Source organism: Felis catus, chromosome D1 (assembly GCF_018350175.1).
Source record: "Felis catus isolate Fca126 chromosome D1, F.catus_Fca126_mat1.0, whole genome shotgun sequence".
NCBI lineage: Eukaryota > Metazoa > Chordata > Mammalia > Carnivora > Felidae > Felis > Felis catus.
In genome coordinates, this window is record NC_058377.1 from 72,610,193 (window position 1) to 72,633,223 (window position 23,031).

Below are 23,031 nucleotides of genomic sequence, written 5' to 3' on the forward strand. Positions count from 1 at the left end.
GACTGGTTATATGTATACACACACACACACACACACACACACACACACACATATACAATTAAATCTTCTAAAAATATAGGTTACAAAAGCCAAGTTAGTCAAGATGACCAAGATAAAGTAACACAGGGAAAGAAAAGCAAGTTCATTAGTTCTGACTCTTCATCTGATCACACTAAACATGTGATACTAAAGTATACTGAAGACTTTTTAGCAAAAGTCACACTTTAGCTCAGCGTGGAGCCTGATGTGGGGCTCAATCTCACAACTGCAAGATCATGATCTGAGGCAAAATCAAGAGTCAGACACTTAACCAACTGAACCACCCAAGCACCCATTTAGATGCACAATAGATATGCACAGATTTTCTAGCAGAAAAGAAATAATGATATGATGGATGCTAACTAAACTTACTGTTTATTCACAATATAAGAAAGTCAGATTATAATGTTGTACACCTCATACAGTGCTGTATGTCAATTATATCTCAATAAAGCTGGGGGAAAAAGAAATAATGATAAGTTAACAGCATGGAAAAAGAGGGCAAAAGAAAGGGAAAACAGAGACAGATGGCAGGCTTTAAATTGAGGAGCTGACCAATCAAAGCTGTGGGAGTCACAAGAAAGAACAGAGCACTAACAAAGACTTAGGTTGAAAGCTAAGAGTGGGACTTTGTGGGAAAGGGTACTTCTTCAAAAGATCACTCAAAGATAAACCCAGCTGGGTGAAGGCAATAATAACTGACTCCAAATGAAGTGTGCAGTTAACCACTGGTCACAAGAAGCTAGAAGACTTTCACATAAGGAGAATTATAGAAAAATCAAAATAAAAGCAAAGTAATAGAAGAATAAAATAATCATTAACCATCTTTGAAATGTTAACAGGCAACACTAGTATAGAATTAGTAATTTGACATCATGGGCTAGACTCCTGGCTGGAATAACTGGAATGGAAAGATCCTTAATAATAATAAAAAAAAGTTAAGATTCATATATATAAATATGCTCATAAATATAAACTCCTACACATCACTTTGATGACATTTCATTATTTTTTTTTCTGATGCTATAAAAGCCCACATTATTTAATGTGAGCTACATACAGAACTTGCCATGGTCATATGACACAATCACTTTTTAACTCTTTACAAATGTAATGTCATAGTATGTAGATTTATTTATCAAGAACAATGGGAGGAAATGGCATTATGCAGAATATTATTCACAGTACTGTGCTAGTATGTACATATGTGCCTCTATGAGCACCAGGGCACAAAAAGAAACATAATTACATCATCAAACTGTAGTTATGACACAAACTATCTGAGTGTTATGTCCCTAACATGTTTTTATCATTGAGAGGTAGAATGACAACCACAGGGGCACTGCAGTGGCTCAGTCAGTTAAGCATCTGCCTCTTGATTTCAGCTCATTTCATGGGATCAAGCCTTGATTCAGGCTCCGTGCTGCCAGTGTGGAGCCTCCTTGGGATTCTCCCTCTCGCTAGCTCTCTCTCTGCCCCTCCCCTGCTCATACATGCATGCTCTCTCACTCTTTTTATCTCTCTTTCCTTCTCTCTCTCTCCCTCTCTCAGAATAAATAAGTGAACATTAAAAAAAAAAAAAAAAAAAGAATGACAACCACAAAGGACAGGTCACAATGTACAATTTTGCATTTCTACAAAATGTAAAAAAGAATAAATTCTAGACACATGCCCAAAACAGAGATGTGTCACTAGTCAATCCAAGTCTAATGGGCTCTTCAATTTCTGTACCACTCTTTGAAACTCTCCTCCTTTAATTCACTCCTCCTTTCATACTATGTCCTTTTCTTTTGGGTCAAACTTCCTTCTTTGGGTTACTCTTTCACTACCAAATAAACTTAGCCTCCTATTCTATTAGTTCTTGTTTACATATGTCCCGACAGCTCTGGAAATAATGGATCTTGCGAGTAAATGATGTGGCATCACAACAGAGAATTTAACTGGTTTCTATAATTTCCAGAGGTACAATTATACCCAGGCATTACCCAATTTTTATTGTAATAGTTTATTGTTTTATGGTTTACGTGTATTCAACTCTGTAATCTTCAGAAATGAAAGCAAATAACAAATAAGTTGAATAAATATATGTATATCATATATCCTGTACATTATTAAATATTCATGAAAAATAAGAAAGAGAAAAAAAATTCACTTATCTTTACTAATACAGCCTCTAAGCCCTTGGTATATTAAATAAAGCAGATCATGGGATTAAAGTCTGTTAAAGTTCTAGATAGGAAAAAAATGGTATCATCTCACATTATTACACTATACCATGATTATCTCTATCATAAGGCAAAATCTTTCTTTCTCTGAGTTCCCTAATATGTCTGCTATGGTCCGAATGCTTGTGTCTCCCCTAAAATTCATACGTTGAAATCCTAACCCTCAAAGGTGAAGGTATCAGTAGATAGGGCCACTGGGGGTGATTAGGTCATGAGAATAAAGCCTCCATGAATGTGATTAGTGCTTTTAGGAAAGATCCCACAGAGCTCCCTAGTACCTTCTATCGTACAAGAAGTCTATGACCCAGAAGAGAGCCCTCACCAAACCCATACTGGCATACTGATATAAGACTTCTATCCTCAACTGTGAGAAATAATTTTTTATTATTTATAAGCTGCCCTGTCTGTGGCATTTTATTATACCAATCCAAATGGATTAAGACAATGCCTCTTCATCATTCAGAATATCCTGAACTGTGTATGCACACATCTGGGAACTACCTCATATAAAACATGGAAAGTCCTATCAAAAGTCTACCAAAAAAAAAAAAAATCAGAAAATCTGCAAAACTAATTCAGAAATTTACATTGCCAGAAACTCAGTGGTTTTTTTTTTTTTTTCAGTTCTTTAGAATCTCTACTAACTGTAACACATAAGTACTCTGAGGCATACTATCACCAATTCATAGGTTTGTGGTTTTTTATTCCAACCCCTCTGCATTCTTAGTGGTTATTCAGGTAGAATAATGGTGATGCATTTTATACGAATTCTAAAAATTAACTTTTTCAGCAATACAAATGGCATTTCAAATATTGCATGTGCATTGCATTTTTAAAAAAAATTATAATTTAGTATTAATGTCTTTGTCATTTTCTTGTATCTAGCACTTTAAGAGACTTATTTCCAACCCCTGCTTAAACATGTGCCTAAATATGACTGAAATATATTAAATTAAAATAGAAAAAAACAAGTGATGAGGGGCTGGGTTTTGTTTGGGAATATTTGTTTTGTTTTGTTTTTTGTAATGCAGAAAACAAAACCAAACTGATATGCAAATGAATTATGCCTGTCCCTGTCACAAACTCATTTTATTTTTTTTTTAATTTTTTTCTTTTAACGTTTATTTTTGAGACAGAGAGAGACAGAGCATGAACGGGGGAGGGTCAGAGAGAGAGGGAGACAGAGAATCTGAAACAGGCTCCAGGCTCTGAGCTGTCAGCACAGAGCCTGACGCGGGGCTCAAACTCACGGACTGTGAGATCATGACCTGAGCCGAAGTCAGATGCTTAACCAACTGAGCCACCCAGGCGTCCCACAAACTCATTTTATGCTGCAGACTTTGTTCTTGGACAATGCTTTATCCCATGCAAAATCTAAGAAATAGTAGTAAGATTGTTCTTGAAGACCAGACAATTACCTAAAAAGGGACAACCAGATCCATTGTCATTTATTTCATGTTAATTCTCTTTTTCTCCCTCTCCCGCCCCTCCCCCACCTTTCTCTCATTTTCTACACTTCTCCCCATTCTCTTGATTTCTGTAACTATTCAAGCTTTTCTGTTTTGTATCATTGTTCAGGAAAAGGGGACAACCATGGTCAAAAATCACAGGATGAAAGTATGTTAGTGAAACTTAATGCTACACTGTGACTATTAGCTACTGTCAAGAATGGAACTTGAAAATAAAACGTCATCTAACCAAAAAATGATTACTGCCGTTAGGTCTTATATGAGAAAACAGATACAATTTCATCAACTTACGTAAAAAAGAAATCTCAAAAGCTCAGTATTATCAACACTTCTTAAAGTCTTTCAAACTTTACTAGCCCATACCAATTACTTTTTTCAGCCTACTCATTCACACAGAAGCTCTATACACTATAAAACAGGGTAATGACACCTTTTACTTACCAAAGCTAATCGCTCTAGCTAAGATTAGATACTTTGCATCACTGAACCACAGTGTTACAAATGAAAGAAGATGAGGCCTACAGAGCTTAAACAACTTGCTCAAACAAGTACCTAGTTACTAATTAGAAGCCAAGAGAGCTGACCCTGGAACCCAATCCTCCAAACTCCAAAGATGATTTGGGACTGGAATTCAGATCTCTAAACAACAAAGCAATGAACATTATACAGGAAAGACAGAATAAATGGTTCTGGTCCAAAAGAACTCACTAAAAATCTATAGTAGCATACTACTTTCACTAAAAATCTCTAGTTGCATTCCTTGAATGATATGATTATAGTAATGGAGGCAATTGCAGACCTAATGCAAACAAGATTTAAAAAAAAAAAAAATTTGGTTGCTCTCAAGTCATTTATGTATAGTCCTAGCATACATAATGTGATTTTTTTTCCTGTTGGATCTATATCTTCTGAATTAGATTGATTTGAGGTCAATATTAAAATAAACTAGAATTCCAAATAACTGGCAAGGGGTGAGTGAGAGTAGAGATGGGAGTGGGGATAGGAAGAGAGAGACAAGCTGGCTACTAGAGGAAAGTCATCCCAGGATTAGAAAATTGTTGTACTTGGGGCGCCTGGGTGGCGCAGTCGGTTAAGCGTCCGACTTCAGCCAGGTCACGATCTCGCGCTCCGTGAGTTTGAGCCCCGCGTCGGGCTCTGGGCTGATGGCTCGGAGCCTGGAGCCTGTTTCCGATTCTGTGTCTCCCTCTCTCTCTGCCCCTCCCCCGTTCGTGCTCTGTCTCTCTCTGTCTGAAAAATAAATAAACGTTGAAAAAAAAATTTAAAAAAAAAAAAAAAAAAAAAAAAAAAAAAAAAAAAGAAAATTGTTGTACTTAATGCTCAAGACATAATCCATGCGTGTTTGATAGAGAGTTAGCTATAATTATAAGTAGAATCCTTCACCTACTACCTCTATATTCTTGTCTTTTAAGGGCTAAAACTTCATTTCAAAAGATGGGTACTGGGAAAATGGGAAACATGAGGAAATTTGATTTTTTTTTAATTTTTAAAGTTTATTTATTTTGTGTTTGAGAAACACAGACACAGCGTGAGTGGGGGAGGGGCATAGAGAGAGGGAGATAGAGAATCCCAAGCAGACTCCACACTGTCAGCTCAGCACCCAATGTGGGGCTCGAACCCATGAAACCGTAAGATCATGGTCTGAGCCGAATCCAAGAGTCAGACATTTAATCGACTGAGCCACCCAGGCATCCTAGAAATTGGATTTTTAAGTCAAAGCACTCTTGCTAAAGGTAAGAGTTTCACATGATCTCTATAAGGATGAAAATGAAAAAAAAAAAAAATGAGAGAAGAGTTCTTCATGGTCATCATTGAAACCTGTCACTATATTCTATAGGCCCATCGTAGAGTAACTTACATCTCCCAGGCAACTACTGGAAATGGGGAAAACCTACTGTACTACTGATAGAACATTTCAGACTCCAGACCTGCCAGTTGTATTTCTTGAACACCCACTAAACCTACGCAGAAAGAAAAAGAAAAGGAATGAGAAGGGGAAGACGAAGGGAGGGGGAGGGAAACAGGAGGAGGAAGAGTAAGATGGAGAGATGTTAGGAAGAAGAAAAAGAAGTCGAAAAAAAGAAATATCAAGGGGTACTATTCTTCAGCAAACTAAAAACTCTTAAAACAATCTACAAAAAACCCTTTTATACAAAAAAAGTCAAATTATTAATTACACAGATATCAAAGAGGTTGGTATTTGTTTTAAGGAAAATAGGCTTTTACTTTTTAAAATACAGTAGCAATAACTATAGCATCATGATTGAGGCTTATTCTCTTTTTATATAGTATGTATACTACATCAAGAAAGATAAAAAGGAAGAATGAAAAGTGAATAAATAGATCAACAAAAACTAAAGGAACCAGAATACTTAACGCCCTTTGTTTATTAGCTTCTTTCCATCCAACTACTCAAAACTATAACATTAGTTTCTTTTCTTGTTCAAATCTCAGTTCCAGGTATGCAAGGACAAATCAAAATAAGTGTGAACTTTTTCCTCCAACAAAACTTGCAACTTAAAGCCAGTAGATCATAGAAAGAGTGAGGTTGTTCATGCTAGGTAAAAGTGAAAACATCTTGTCACTCTTAAAAGAGCTAAAATCAGATAGATACTCTAAGTAACCAGCGTTTGTTTTTATCAGAAATAGAAGTAATTTCACAGTATAAAGAAGAAAAACAATTTAGGGTAAGGAAAAACATGTGAAGACATTAACCTAAAATAATATTTACTGGTATATTATTATTATTATTGTGGTTGTTATTATCTGGTTCCCTGCACGTGTGACTCTGCCCAAGTTTGTGGATTTATATCTACATCAGTTGTTTTAATATCTTATAGTGGAGGAAATTTGTATTTTACTAGAAATTCAGCAAGTTTAATGTGACAAGCATTTAAAAAGTAAAAATATTTTTTTTACCATGAAATATAAACTCATTAGATATTGGTAGTGCACTTCAATGGGAAGACAAATAGGAAGCTGATCATAACAGGATGGTTTCAAACTGTAAGGGAGTAAATTGGTGCATCCTTTCTAGAAGGCAACTTGGCAATATATCAAAATCATTAAAGAAAAAAAAAACCTCATTGAACTAGATTTTAATGTCTAGGAATTGATTCCACAGAAGCAATCATGGTAGTAGTCCAAGATTTATATATTCAATGTCCATTGAAGTATTGCTTATGATAGAACACCTAAATTTCCAACAGTTAGTATTAACACATTTGACATTTATTCAAGAATTTGTAGGGATGCCTGGGTGGCTCAGTCAGTGATTCTTGATTTCCGCTCAGGTCATGGGATTGAGCCCTGCCATGGACTCTGCTCTGAGCATGGAACCTGCTTAAGATTCTCTCTCTTTCTCCCTCTACCCTTCTCCCTATGCCCCTCTCCTCCACTCTCTCTCTCTCAAATAAAAAATAATAATATGTAAAATTAAAAAAAAAAGAATTTACATTGAGTGTATGTGCTAAGCATGGTGGATTAGTTAAATTAAAAATGTAACCTTAAACTAAAATACGATGTATCAGTTTAAAAAATCATATGATCCCAAGTTTAGTATACTTCTATAAAAAACCACAAGCAGAGCTTTTTGGGGGGGGGGGGGGAAGTAATGATAAAATTATTCTAAAGTTCATACGGGAAAACAAATACTTGAGAATAACCAAGATAAGTTGAAAAAGTAAGTTAACTATGTATTATTATTAAGTAATACTTTAATATATATTATTTTAAACATATTTCTATGTTGTTACTATATTCTCTTTATTATATAAATATATAATTATATAAATACATATTTATATGTTATTATATGTATATATAAATATGTTATATATAAATATATCATATATAAGTAAATATATAAATATATTTATATTTTTCACATATTTTATAATATATTTATATATTTATGATATATTATATATAAGTATAAATTTATATGTAAATTTAAAACAAAATTTTAATTTTAAAAAATTTATAAATTTATAAATAAATATAAATTTATATATAAATATAAATTTAAATAAAATTTTAACTTTAAGATAAATTTATAAATTTATATATAGACATAAACTTGCATATAAATTATAAAAAATTAAATACAATATTATACATTATAGAAATATAAATATATATAAATTTAAAATAAATTTTAATAATTTTAAATAAAATTTAAATTTTAAAATAAATTTATAAAGATATAAACTTATATGTAAATTATAAAAATATAATGCATATATTTTATATTTATTTTTATATATGATATACAACTATTATATAATATAAATATATAATATACAAATAAATATATTATACACTTAATAGATGATAAAATATATTACTTTTAAAGAGATTATATAATATAAATATCATTAATATATTATACATCTATAAAATCTCACTAATTAAAAGTGTGCCAAATGAATGACCAGGTTTATTATTAGCAAAAGAAATTGAAAAACAGACCCAAATATCTCTAGGAATTTAGTCTGTGATAATGGTAGTGGGTTTTTTTTTTATGTTTATTTATTTTTGATAGCGAGAGAGAGATGAGTGGGAGAGAGGCAGAGAGAGGGAGACACAGAATCCAAAGCAGGCTCCAGGCTCTGAGCTGCCAGCACACAGCCCGATGCAGGGCTCAAACTAACAGACTGCGAGATCATGACCTGAGCAGAAGTCAGCCACTCAACCAACTGAGCCACCCAGGTGCCCCAATAATTGTAGTGTTTTAAAGATGGATTATATGACTCATATTGTTGGGACAATTGGTTCTTTACATCCTAATTGCATATCACACAACAAAATAAGTTCCAGGTGAATTAAAAAACTAAAAGTATAAAAAATAAATACTATGATAATGCCATAACAAAATATATGTAAATATTTACATAATGTTGAGTGGGAAAAACATGTCTAAAAATGATACCAGAAGAAGAAATTCAAAAGGAGAAAAATAAAACTTTAGATTTTATGAGAAACTTGATTTTCTAAAAATTTTAATTGAAGACAAAATGAAAAGATTGGAAAAATACCTACATCATATACAAAAAGGGTTAATATTTTTAGAATATAAAAACCTCTTACAAATGAATAAAAATTAACTTCCCATTAGAATAACGTGCATTACTTTGTGCTGGACAGTTATAAATATTTTATATATATCATTCACTTGAGCCTTGCACAACCCTACAACATATAGGAAACTTTTACAGATAAGAAAACACACATTGAGAGATTAAGTAAACACCCAAGGTTACAGAACTGATAAGTAGTGAAGGTAGAGCCAAGATTCAAACTGTGTCACCAACAGTCAGACTCCAAAATCTATGCTACTTCTCAAAGGATATGAACAAGAAATTTATTAAGAAAGAAAAAAAGGTGGGGGGGGGGAAGGAAGGAGAAAAGGATGGGAGGAAGGAGGGAAGGAAGAAGGGAAGGAAGTTTGGAAGGAGGAAGGAAGGAGGAAAAGAAAGAGAAAAAAGGAAGGAAAGGAAAAGGAAGGAAGGGGAAGGGAAGAGAAGAAAGAAAAAAAAGAAATGCAAATGAACAAAAAACAAATGAAAAAATATTCCATTTCACTACTAATCAAAGAAATATAAATTATACTAAAAATAAACTGCCATTTTCTGTCATGTTGGCAATGGTTGAAAATGATAACAATACTATGCATAAGCATGAATGTGACAAAATAAGTATTCTCAGACACTGCTCGTAAGAGTAAACTGGTTCATATATTCTGGAGGCTATTCTGGCAATATGGATTAAATCCTTTTAAAAAGTGATTACCCCCAATTCACATTCATTTCTAAGAATCTGAACTAAAGAAATCATCAGAGATGTGTGCAAAGATTAAGCTACAAAGGAGGTTACTGCAATGTTCTTAATAATAGTAGAAAAATCACAAACCTTAACTAGAGATGATCAACTAAATTTTGAAATGCCCACAAATAGAATAGTATTCAACCATTAAAAATGATGATGTAAAAGAATAGTGTATCATGGGAAACTGTAAGTGATATGATATACTGTTAAATAAAAAAGCAGATCATAAAGTAATTGTTACCATATGATTCTACTTTTGTCTTAAAGGGAGATATAGATATAAACAGAGAAAGAAAAAGACATACAATTTTAATACTGGATATATATACAACTTGATATTTATAATGATTATATCTAGACACTAGGAATGCAGTTTTTCTTCTTTTTCTTTATTTTTGTATGTGCTTCCTAAATTTCATAAATGTGATATCTGTTATTTTTGAAGTAAATAATAAAGTTTATTTTAAAAAGAAAGATGTAGGAGAAGAATATTTAATGACATGAGAAAAATGACCACGAAACATTAACTTTTAAAAAGCATCTTCCAAAACAGCATGTGCAATACGATACCATTTAAATATATACATATGTGTGTGTAAGTAAATAAATTTCAAGGATATAATCAGTTTAAGCATTTTGAGATATCTCTAGATGTCATTATGGAATTTTCTTTGTATATTTTCCAAATTTTCTCCAATAACCACTGTTAGATTTTTTAATCAGAAAAAAAAAAAGCAGTCAGGAAGACTATATTTTACCCTTTTCCCCATTCTAATTGTTTAATGAGCCTATAATTTCTGGAAAAGCGAAAAATAACATACTGCCTTCTTATTGTCAAAACAGACACAAAAAGATATGACAGTTTTTCTACTAAAAGCAAATGTCATAAATGTATTAGGATATTTTATGCAATCAGAAATTTTACTTCAAATTATAAAATCTCGTAAATGTACTATATTGAGCTGCAAATGAGCCCTACAAAGCAATCAGGCAAATCTCCTTGATATGTGTCCACCTACTGATAGATAGGTAGCATAGTAAAATAAGATAATTGCAAATGGTTAAGCAGAATATTAAAAACAAATATGCAGACACTGGTCATCAATAAGGCAAGACAAAAAAAAAAAGCATAAGGGTCAATTATTTGACAGTGTGGCATTAACAAACGTCCCTGCCCAGATTCCTAAATACTTGGATTTTTGACTGTGTGATCTTGAGCAACTCAATTAGTTTCACCAAGGTTTAGACTCCTCAGCTTTAAACTTCTAGTTAAAAAAAAAAAAAAATGAGTCTTTGGCTTGAAAATTACAGTAAAAAAAAAAAAGGTTGATACAAATGTAAAAAATTTTCATATGACTAAGCTAATATAAACCCTGGAGTACCTCCAAAATTAGCATCTACCTAATTAAAGATAGATGAAGATGGTAATAACAAGAGACAAAAGATAATTTTTTTTAAAGAAAGAAAGGAAGAAGATGAAGAGAAAAGAACTGACATCCTTAATAATGAAGAATTTCCTTCATAGGGAATCAAGGCTCAGGAAAACTTAGTAGCTTTTTTCTTATTCAGAAGGCCAGAAAAACTGGGGACCAAACTTCTGAATTTTGGCTGAGCCTCAAGTCTAACTAATCAACCAGTAGCACTTCCCCACATGGAAAAGCTGATATAGCATCAACAAATTCTTTATCAAAATCAACACTTTGTAACATTGAGAAAATTAAAGTGTTGTAATCTATAAATGGGCTGGCCTGCTCTGTTAACACTTTATCCAAATTGGACACTGTGTTTAAAAATATATTCAAAAAAAGTCTCTCTTTACCTCTGCTACAATTTTTTAAGTCATATATGTTTTCTTCCCTCTCTTAGATAGTTTGCTTCTTCTTATAATTTTGCATATGAGATTTATACACATTCTTCATGGAAATATGCATAATATGGTCAGTTTCATTTTTCCCTCTAAGAGAGAAAAGATGCTTTAAATGTTTTATTTTTGAGTACAAAGATCTCCAATTCTTTACACTAACTTTCACTGACTTTCCATTCCCTTCAAATTTCACCTTCTCTCATCTCCTCCTCCAATCCAAATACACACAGACATACAAACACACACAGAGGCACACACAGGCACAATGCCAGACTTTTCAAAATAAATACTGAGAAATAAAATCACCTGAGGATAACAAAGTTGTAAGCTGTTTTTTAAAACAAAACAGAACAAAATTTTTTAAGGTAATAAGAAAAGCATTAGGCATTCTAATCAAAGTCTGGTATTTTTTTCTCTAAGCCAGTGTTAATTATCCAAAATAATAAATGACCATTACAATAAGCTAAGTCTCACAGTTAATTATTATAAAAGAAAAGCAAAAGTCTTTGCCTATCAAAATGTTATTTTTTACTTATTGCAGGTTTTCTAGATATTTCAGGGCTGCTTCCCTCCAAACCATCATTAAGCCATCCAATAAACACCTTTCTCAAACAGTCTTCAGCTCTTAAATAACAACATACTTGGCACCTAAACACACAAAGAACAATCTACATGTTTAATCAAATACCTCAGCTTCAGAAGTTAGTGTCTCCCCTCTGTCCTTTGGTGGCCACAGTATCTTCATTGGAAGCCTCAATTACTGTCATTATTTCTAATTTGAAATCATCCTCTACCTCCACACCCTTCCACGAAGAAAACATGGCTTTTATCTTTCTCATGCACATGCACACCGTAGCAGGGGTGGGTGGGTTGGGTAAAAGAGTAAATTGCCATTTGCAACTTTTTTTTAAATAAAATAGCAAATAAACAAGTAGTCCTCTCATTATTGGATACTAACGCACATTCAACACTCAAGTCGGCAGCTGAACTGCAATGTTACCCTATTTGCCCAATGTATCATATTTTCAAAGCAGAGAAAACTTCACAACTTGGAGTAAAATTTTCTGAAGGTAAAGAGATGCTATATTGGATACCTCACATGAAGTTTGTGTCCATTCTAAATAAAATACAGCAACTTTAGATGTTTTGATGCTTAGGTCCAAAAAATGGATCTAAAATGAAGTTACAGAGTTCATCAGAAGGTCATTATCAAGTTCAGGGAAAGTCTTAAGGAAGGAGAAAGGGAATAATAGAAAACATTCTTAGGTTATTTGTAAAGTGAAAAATAAAACATTTTGATAGGCAAAGACTTAAGATTATTAGCAGTTTTTACAGAACACTAAGATTTGGAAAATGGTTAAAATTTTAAATTAAAGTAACAATAGCTAACACTTGTAAAGCACTTATGCAATAAGCATGATTCTAATTGCTTGACATATATTAACCTATTTAGTCCTAAAATAAACAACCCAAATATGAGTATTATTATGTATTATTATCACTATCCCCAATTTACATATGAGAAACTAGGCACAGAGAAATTAACTTGTGCAAGATTATACTAGGCAGATAAACTTTAAAAACCAAGTTATTAACCACCACTTAACCTCTTAACTACCATTAAAAATTCTAATTGAGGTTTTCTGCTCCTTGAAATTACCCCTTCAGTTCATGTATAATTTAAATATATATATATACACATACACACACACACACACACACACACACACACACACACACACATTGAGATTAAAACCTGTTTCCCCAAGAAGTATAGCTATGGACAATCAATACAATGGTGTTTTGGCTAATTGCTAAATTAACTCTTATGTAATTTCATAAATCAGTACTTTTGATAGAGGAAATCTAGCAAAGAATACACTCTTGATTCTATGAATTATGAAAAACAGTCTTATTTAACAATCATAAGAATTGTCCCTTCCTTGGTAGATATTTGTTAACTTCGTTCTGTTAGGATTAATTTGGCTTGAATATTGAATTGCTTAGACACTTTTCCACACTTGAATCACTACATTGCTCAATAGATCCCTTGTACAGCAACATCCCTATTATAGAGCAATGAGGAGAATTAGAAACTAAGCAAAACCCAAAACAGATGTCTCAAGGTAATACACTACAGCTTATTTACTTATTTAAAGGAGCCTGAGCTCAGAATCTATTGAGTCTTACTTCAGACATAATTATAGCACTTTTCATTATTTCAGGGGCACGTCTTCAAATCCTGACTCTACTACTTACTAGTAGTATGATCTTGGGCAAGTTACTCAACTTCTCTGACACTAGGTATTTTTTCTGTAAAATAGTCCACCTCTCTGGAATACTGCAGGAATAAACTCAATTGACATGGTATATATAAAGTTCTTAGCACAGAGCCTGGCAGGTAGTAAGTGCTCAATAAATGACTCTTTGTTATATAAATACACATTGAACCAATAACAATTTTTAATGCTTATTTATTTATTTATTTTGAGAGCTTGAGAGAGAGAGAGAGAGAGAGAGAGAGAGAGAGAGAATCCCAAGCAGGCTCCTCATTGTCAGCACAGAGCCCGGCACCAGGCTTGATCTCACAAACCGTGAGATCATGACCTGAATCAAAATCAAGAGTCAAACACTGAACCTACTGAGCCACCCAGGTGCCCCAAACCAAGAATAATGTAAAAACTTGTGATAAATAGCAATAATTCATGTGAAAGCATCTGCACGAAGTGCTGTATAACAAAAAATAACTCTATAAAATGTTAATTTTCTCTCTCTTCTTATCAGCCCATAGCTGAATAGAAATAGCAGCTTCTAGGAGTATAGAAGGAGAGGTAGTATTACTGGAGGCAAATACGTCAATTACAGAGAAATGACAGCTTACAGTCTGGAAACAAAGTCAAAGGCAGGAAACCCAAAATGCAGACACAAGAACTCAAAGAAGTACAGCACTTTAGGGGCCACTCAATATAGAGATAAGTAGCCTTAACAAACCCTCAACTCAAGGAGTAGCTCAGGAATCAGATGTTCATAATGATAACTCTGAGCCATCAAGACAAGCTGTTAAGAAATTCAACTTAAAAATTATAACTCAAAACTAGATATGATATAACCTCAACTATATATACATTATACCAAAATTTTACCAGGTGCTCTATCTCTGGTAATGGTGATTTTAAACATATTCTTCATTAATGTTTCTATATTTTCTAAACAATAAACTATTTAGGAAGTCAGAACATACAAGTAAATTGTAAAATTAATGTTAGTTGCTTAAAGAGTCTTTAGAAATCTAAGAAATATACAAATGTGTAATAGAGGAAATAACTCATACTATATTGAGCCCCTTGTTCAAGTACCTTACATTGATCCTAGGACATTAACGGTATTACAAGAATATGACTGGTGTGAAAAATGATTAAATGTTGAGAATAAGCTCACTTGAAAAAGAAAAATGCTAAAAGATTCATCTTAGAGGTACTATTTTAAATAGCAGTCAATATCAACACAAAGCTTATAACAAGAACCACATATGATTACCTCTATCGTTGCTTGCAACAATTCTGACACACCCTCATTTTTAGGTTAAAAAAATGTTTAAACAACTCTAGGAAAAGAACAAAATAAACTGATAAAGGGGAAAATTTTCAAGAAGCATACTCAAAAGTGAAATGCACTTTTTTACCTTCTGAAATAGAAATTAGAATCCTCTGAGCAAATTTAGCTATTACTAGTAGTCACGGACTCTGCATAGCTGAAAAGAAAGAAAGAAAAGGTCGCAAGCAGCACAAAAAGCAAATTAAATTATCAGAATGAACCTATGGCAAATTTTTTCTTTCTGATCTACAGTATATATCTCTTTGGAACTGTCCCACTGAATACCGCATACAACTAGCAGAAAACATGCCAGAAAGCTGTATAGCAGATTTTGGAGGACTGTTTTATGTAGAAAAAGTGCTTCTTCTCCAGAAATATATATCACTTTACTGTTTTTTCCCCTAACTAGAGCTTTAGAAAGAGAAAAGTAGAACAAATAGGACCAAAGCACTGGGACACTGGAAACTCTCAATTACTTGTATTGGTCTTATTAGCAGCAGTAATAACTCAATAATAGTAGAGTGCTAATACAGATCTGAGATGGACTAAATGAAATACAGTTGCACAGTTAATCTATAGCAAAATCAGGACTGGGATTTAATTATGTGCTTCCCCACTTCCAATTAATATTCAGTTAACTCTTTCCATAATTTCACCTAAAACTTGGTATCTCCAGATCTAATTGGTGCTTGATCTGATTCAGCTGTGACTATTTCATTTCTTGGACTCCAATTTTCGGTGGGCTATAGGCAATGGACACTATTAATACAAGAGGCATTCATATTTTGTAATAAAGAAGGGTAGGTCTAAATCATATGTGTAAATTGTTTTGTTTGAAAACACACAAAAAAGCTTTCTCTCAGTAGTGTCAGTATTTTCATGTCTTATTTCTATCACTTAAATATACAAGTAAATATAATATTAAATATTTCCATCACTGGTTACTTTTGGTAAACAGAAAGGTAAAGAAAAATAAAACAAATAACTTTATTATTATGTTTGGATATATGTTAATCAACTTTTAAATTGGATACACCCAAGTCTTAGAAATGCAAACTCCTGTGATCACAAGAGATACTGACTTTATCATGGTGCGTAAAGGAAAGAAGGGCATAATAAATAAGTTTCTGGTACTGATTCATTTTCTGCTCCTTTGAATTAACTAATGCTGTGGAAATCTCAGGCAACTGCTTTAGTATGTGACTGAAATGAGTCCAAAGGAGAAAAGTATGTAGAACATCATTTAATTAAAATTTTGAATTTTTTTCTCTCCCACTTACTATCATACTAGCTATTAGTCATTCAAACTAAAAGGACTGTTTCATGTTTGCTGCTGTCAAAGTAACCACATTAGGCCACTTCAACATCTTCAGAGATGCGTGGTGTCTGGAGCCATATTGTTCTCTGGGATCAGTCCCTTCAGTATGCAGCTCTCAAGCTCCTGACCTTATTTCAAAGCTATCTTTGGCAAACTCAAAAACTCATAGGAAGACTCTGCTTATATTGGTATACATTTAGCTCTTAAGGAATGATGGTGGAGATTTTTTTTTGTCCTCATACATGTGGTTTTGCATTTAGCTTGGGGAATAGGGCAATAATGACAGTTGGAGGAAAAATCCATTCTACTTTAATAATTTTAATGCAATGCAGGAAAAGCAAAACATAGAAAAGTTTACTTTTCAAATTCTAAGTTGAAGATGCCACATTGGGAAATCTTGTTTTTTTCTACCTGAATTATAGTCCTAAGACATTAAATCTGATCATGTCACTCTCCTGCTTAAAAACCTTTGTTATTTCCAATCTATAAAGAACTTACCAAATTCAACACCCAGAAAACAAATAATCCAGTTAAGAAAGGGGTAGAAGACATAAACAGACATTTTTCCAGAGAAGACCTACAAATGGCTGACAGACACATGAAAAAGTGCTCAACATCACTCATCATCAGGGAAATACAAATCAAAATCACAGTGAGATATCACTTCACACCTGTCAGAATGGCAAAAAATTAACAACTCAGGAAACAACAGATGTTGGCAAGGATGCAGAGAGAGGGGAACCCTCTTACACTACTGATGGGAATAAAAACTGGTGCAGCCACTCTGGAAAATGGAGGTTCCTCAAAAAGTTAAAAAATAGAACTAGCCTAGGACCCAGCAATTGCACTACTAGGTATTTAACTAAAAGATACAAAAATACTGATTCAAAGGGGAACATACCCCTCAATGTTTATAGCAGCATTATCAACAAGAGCCAAATTATAAAAAGAGCCCAAATTCCCATCAACTGATGAATGGATGAAGAAGCTATGGTATATGTATACAATGGAATATTACTCAGCCATCAAAAAGAATGAAATCTTGCCATTTGCAGTGATGTGGATGGAGCTAGAGTGTATTATGCTAAGTGAAATAAGTCAGTCAGAGAAAGACACTATGATTTCACACATATGTGGAATTTAAGAAACAAAACAGATGAAAATAGGGGAAGGAAAGGAAAAATAAGAGAAAAACAGAGAGGGAGGCAAACAGTAAGAAACTATTAACTATAGAGAACAGAGGGTTGCTGGAGGGGAGGAGGGGGTTGGGATAAATGGGTGATGAGCATAAAGGAGGACACTTGTTGTGATGAGCACTGGGTGTTATATGTAAGTGATGAATCACTAAATTCTACTCCTGAAACAAACACTATACTATATGTTGTATGTTAACTAACTTGAATTTAAATAAAATCTTGGAAGAAAATAATCTACTTTGTCATTTCCTCATAACCTACAGAAGAAATTCCAAATTCCTATTAACATCTAATTCCAAAGCATCTTTCTAATCTCATCTTCTGACAGTCAAATACGCTTAATAACTTTAGACTTAAGACTTGATCTTTATTCTCTGTTGATTGTTCTTTAGTCATCTTTGCCCGATTTCTGTTCCCAGAGCTTACAAGATTTTTCTCATTTTATGGTCCTCAAAAAATTCTGTTCCCTGTTATCTCTCCTCTTCACCAAATTATTTCTACTCATCTTTTAGGTCTTGGTATTAATCACTAATCACTAATACATAGTCACCATCCTTGATCACAAACCAGTTTAGGTCTCCTTTTCCCTTCATGAATTTATTATCTTATAGTTAAATATTTACTTAATGTTTCCTCTTCCTTGGACTGTCAATGTTTAGAGAAAGGAATAACATACATTTTAATTCACCACTGTATTCCTAGCCCAAACATACTCAGCATTCAATAAATATAAATTATACAGGAAGTAAAAGACACCAAAAATAAAAACGCTCTCTAATGACTATCAATGACTTAATATTTATAAAATTAATCTTCACTCAAACATCCCTCACAAATTTATTTAACATGTATCTCACCCATTTGGGTCAATTTCTTCATTATCTTTGATAATGTGTGCTCAGTTGTTTCAAATGTGTCTGCACATTGAAAACACATGCAGCCTTTAAAAAATAGTGATTTCTAGGTCCCATTCCCTAAGATTAATTTAATTGGTTTAAGTGCAGCCTAAGAATAGGAATACTTTTAGAAATTGCCAATTGTTTTCAGTTAAGTTTGAGAATCAGGCTGGCCGACAGATGAATATTTCATTGTGGAATAATGTAAATAATATTCAAAATAAAAATATGTAGTGACTGCAAAGTGAAACTGCAAATCTTGCAAAGATGTTCATCAGAGAAGAAATACAGCGTTGGAGAACAGAAAAAATTAACAAATCAAGACTTTGCAATGAGACTGTATAGAAACCAAAGAGCCAAAAATTGGCAGGTACAACAGTTGATATGGTAGATTATTCAAAGATAATGAATTGAATATAAAAAAATAAAGCAGGGGAGCCTGAATGGTTCAGTCGGTTTAGTGTCTGTCTGACTCTTGATTTCGGCTCAGGTCATGATCTCATGGTTTGTTAGATCGGGCCCCATGTCAGGCTCTGCACTGACAGCATGGAGCCTGCTTGGTATTCTCTCTCTTCCTCTCTCTCTCTCTCTCTCTCTCTCTCTCTCTCTCTCTTTCTCTCTCTCTCTCTCCCCACCTCCCCTGCTCTCTCTCTCTCTCTCTCAAAATAAATAAACGTTTAAAAATAATATAACAAATAAAAATAAAAAGATAAAGCAAAGTCCTTAGGAAATTTTCTTTGCAAAAATAACCCCCACTTGTTATAATGGTACCACAATATTAAAAGTGATGGTGCTATCACAATATCTGATGTGAAAAATTACTCTTAAAAAACATGCAGTTGGGGTGCCTGGGTGGTTCAGTCAGTTAAGCGTCAGACTTTGACTCAGGTCATGATCTCACAGTTCAGGGTTCAAGCTCTGCATTGGGCTCTGTGTTGACAGCTCAGAACCTGGATCCTGCTTTGTATTCTGTGTCTCTCTCTCTCTCTCTTTGCCCCTCCCCCCCTCAAAAATAAATATAAACTTAAAAGAAATTTTTTTAAAACATGCAATTAATTCCTTCTTCTAAGAATTAATGCACATTTAGAATTACAAATAAAATGCTGCCAATTATATACTTATTTTTATTAATTATAGTTTTAATTTTTTAAATTGAGTCAAAATAAAATCATTCTTCCCATTGTTTACCTTGAAATTTTTATCTCCATCCACTTAGTATACTAAAATATAAAAGACCTTGTATTATGTGACCTTGCCAAAGGTGCATATTAGAGACAGTTCTACTTTTTTCCTTTCATATTTTTATACTGTTTCATTTCCTTGCCTCATTACAATGGTTAGGACCTCTGACACAATGCCAAACAGGATGAAAGAGCATGGGCTTTAATTATCTTGCTCTCTATCATGGAAAAAAAAAAAGCATTAAGTATTTCACTACTAGATATGATGTTTGTTAGGTTTAAGTTTTTCAAAGATGCATTTTTCAAATTTAGGAAGTTACTTTCTATTACTAGTTTGCTGAGAGTTTTTAATTATGAATGGGTCTTGTCAAGTATTTTTTCTATATTTATTGAAGTGATCATATTCTATTTCTCATCTATTATGTTAATATGGTAAGATTTTCTAAATGTTAACTCAACCTTGCATTCCTGGGCTAAACCCTACTTGATCATGATATACTATTCACTTTTTATATTTCTGGATTTAATTTGTTGATGTTTCATTAAAATTTTTTTGCATCTATGACCATGAAGAATATAAATCTAAAATTTTCCTTTTTTATTATATTTTTTAGGTTTAGTAATTGGATTATGCTGTCCTCATGAGGTAGGAATTGTTCTCCCTTCCTCCATTTTTTGAAAAAAGTTCATGTAAGATTGGCATTATTTCTTAAATGTTTGATACAATTCACCAGTGAAACAATTTGGGCCTGTAGTTTTCAATAGAAAGTTCTATTTTTTTAATCAAAAATTTCAATTTATTTTATAGCTAAGGTGCTATTTATGTTTTCTGTTTCATCTTGTGACAGTTTTAATAGGTTGTATTTTTCAAGGAATTATCTGTTTCATCTAAGCACTAAAATTCTTTAGGCATAAAGATTTTCATAACATTTCTTTATTGTATTTAATCTCTATAATTTTGTAGTGATAATTCTTCTTTCATTCCTGCTATTCATGAGCTGTGTTCTATTTTTTTTTTTACTCCTTACAAAAAACTAAATAAATAAACTTTACCTATAAACTTTTCTTGTTTTTGGTAGTTTATTATAAAGTGCCTAGGTGCACTTTTCCTTGCATTTCTCCTGCTTGGGGTTCACCAACTTCTTAAATCTGTAAATTTATATCTTTCAACAAATTTGGGAAATTTGGGCAATTATTTCTTCAAGTGTTTTTTCTGCTACCAAATAGAAATTTTCTATTCCCATTTACATATTTAAGAACACAGTCAAGTTTTGCCATCCTCTAAGTTTTAAATACCTAAAATTTCAACTGAGAATATTTAAATTGGAACTAACTCAGATGTCTGTCAATATAACATAGTATAATATACTACATAGAAGAAAAAAAGGTAAAGCTATATAAATTGACAGAGGTCTAAGTTGTAATTTTAATGAAAAAAGGATATGTAAAATATAATATGTGTAAAAGGAAGAAGTATTACCTCACACAAAATAAAACTGAATACTTCTATGTAATTGTGTATACTTGTATGTGATCATATAGAAAGAGGTCTGGAAGAATACAAACCAAATTAAGGAGAGCAATGATGTCTGGGAAGAGAAACAGAACTTAGGGCGGGGAGGGACATTAAGGAAAATTTCCTTTACATTTTTCTTGCCAATAATTATTTATTGAATATTTAATAATTTCCTGCTGTATGCCAGGCAATATTCCACAATAAGAAAGTATTCATGTTTTACTTGTATAATTTTAAAATATTTTTAATTTTTTTAATAAGAATGTAAAACCTCACTAAGGAGAAATTGAAATAACAGAAAATCTCTGAGATGCTTAAAAACATGATCCTTTATCTTGTCAGTGTACCAGAAGCTCAGGAGCCTTTTAAGTATAAGTAAATGAATTTAGTGTTATTTTTAAATCTGTTCTCCTCGAGATTAAATTCTTTTCTCCAGATCCGGAACCAATGAAGAAACAAACTGATTTATCTTTTTCCCCCTCATAATACACTCCCATTCTCTTATGTCAATTTTTCTGAGGTTTGGGGATAGCAAGTGAAGTCTAAAGTTTTTCTTTGGGGTAATTTCAGGCATCAAATGGCTGTCACCAGATAAAAATACACCAATTTTCTTATTCACATACTAAAGTAAGCATGACTGAGGAAAGTAAATCTGGCCTTTATGAACTTCATTCTTTCTTCACATAATGAAGGAATATGTCTTTGTCCCTTATGCTGTTGACTCTCCTCCTTTTCTTAGCCAGTTGATACATAGACGAGATCTTCTTTTAAACTTCAATTCTAAAATAACTTGGTATAATTCAACAGTTGAATCTTTCTCCCCAATTCCTTTTTAGAAACAAGGCCTTTACTACCTCAGCAAGGAAGCCCATTCCATTTTTAGACAACTGTAACTGTTACAAAGTGTTTCTTCTGCCATTCCTGTGACTCTGGCTCCTTGTGACTTTCACTGCTAACTCAGGTTTGACCCTCCAGAGTACACACTCTCCCTATGCAGCACTGTAGCCATTTCAGGCAGCTATTGGAGTCTCTTAAAACTTATGTTATTCAGGGTAAATATGTCTGGTTCTTTTAACCTATGAGAAGCTTCTGCCAGCTGCCCTAGAAATAGTGAAAAGTTGAATTTCTCTGCAACCAGACTATTGGTCCAATTTAAAAATATAAGATTTGGCTTTTACTCTAACACAGCACATAGCCTTCTTGGCTAATCATTACATATACTCCTGGCATTGGTCTTCAAATAACTATCCTTCCACTTGCCTGCACACATGTATATGTGCAACATACACATTGTCTTCCACTATTTCTTTGAAAAAAAATCTTTTAAATGGGCACCAGAAGGTATTCATCCTGAGTTCATGTGACTTAGGTTGCCACCCAATGAGCTTGTACCCTCTGCTTGATCACACGAGCTATCATTCATTCACTCCAAATTATAGTACTTCATTTTTATAAGTTCACACCTATTTCTCTTTATTTTTGAACCCCTAAGATATCAGGCAAGAACTATCCCCATTAAGCTTCATTCATAAGCCTTAATTTAGAATAGGCTTAGCAGTGTGTCTGTTATATGCACTTAACCGTCTCAGTTCCATTTTTTGGAGATTGTTAACTATTCTGCATCTCTAGGAAATTAGAAAAAAAAATGTTTAAGTTTGGAAAACCTATAGAGGACATCCACCTAATTGATCCTGGTCCTTCTAAGGAGGGTCCTTATAGAGGTACCCTCCAGTCAAAATCTTTTTGGAGGGGTGAAAGTAGAGCAAATATAGTCTGGCCTAGAAAACTATACCTATGATTTTTTTTTAAGTTTTAGTTCAAGTTCCTATCTGATTTCTGTCCCAGTTTTCCTAGCTATGAAACAAAGTTAATAAGATCCCTACTTTAAG

The 23,031-nt window shown here is 33.0% G+C and overlaps 1 protein-coding gene across 35 annotated transcripts in view; it reads right to left on the reverse strand.

The window, feature by feature from the left end:
• SOX6 (SRY-box transcription factor 6) overlaps positions 1-23,031 on the reverse strand; it is a 695,707-nt gene that overhangs the window by 390,813 nt on the left and 281,863 nt on the right. The window contains exon 1 of one of the 35 annotated variants that reach the window (XM_045039029.1): positions 15,124-16,083. The exons of 32 other annotated variants lie outside the window; for them this stretch is intronic. The gene's annotated coding sequence lies outside the window, so the exon portion shown is untranslated. Of the gene's footprint in view, positions 1-12,129; positions 12,230-15,123; positions 16,084-23,031 lie in introns of those variants that run through there. 2 more of the 35 variants (XM_045039028.1, XM_045039016.1) reach the window with 2 other exon arrangements.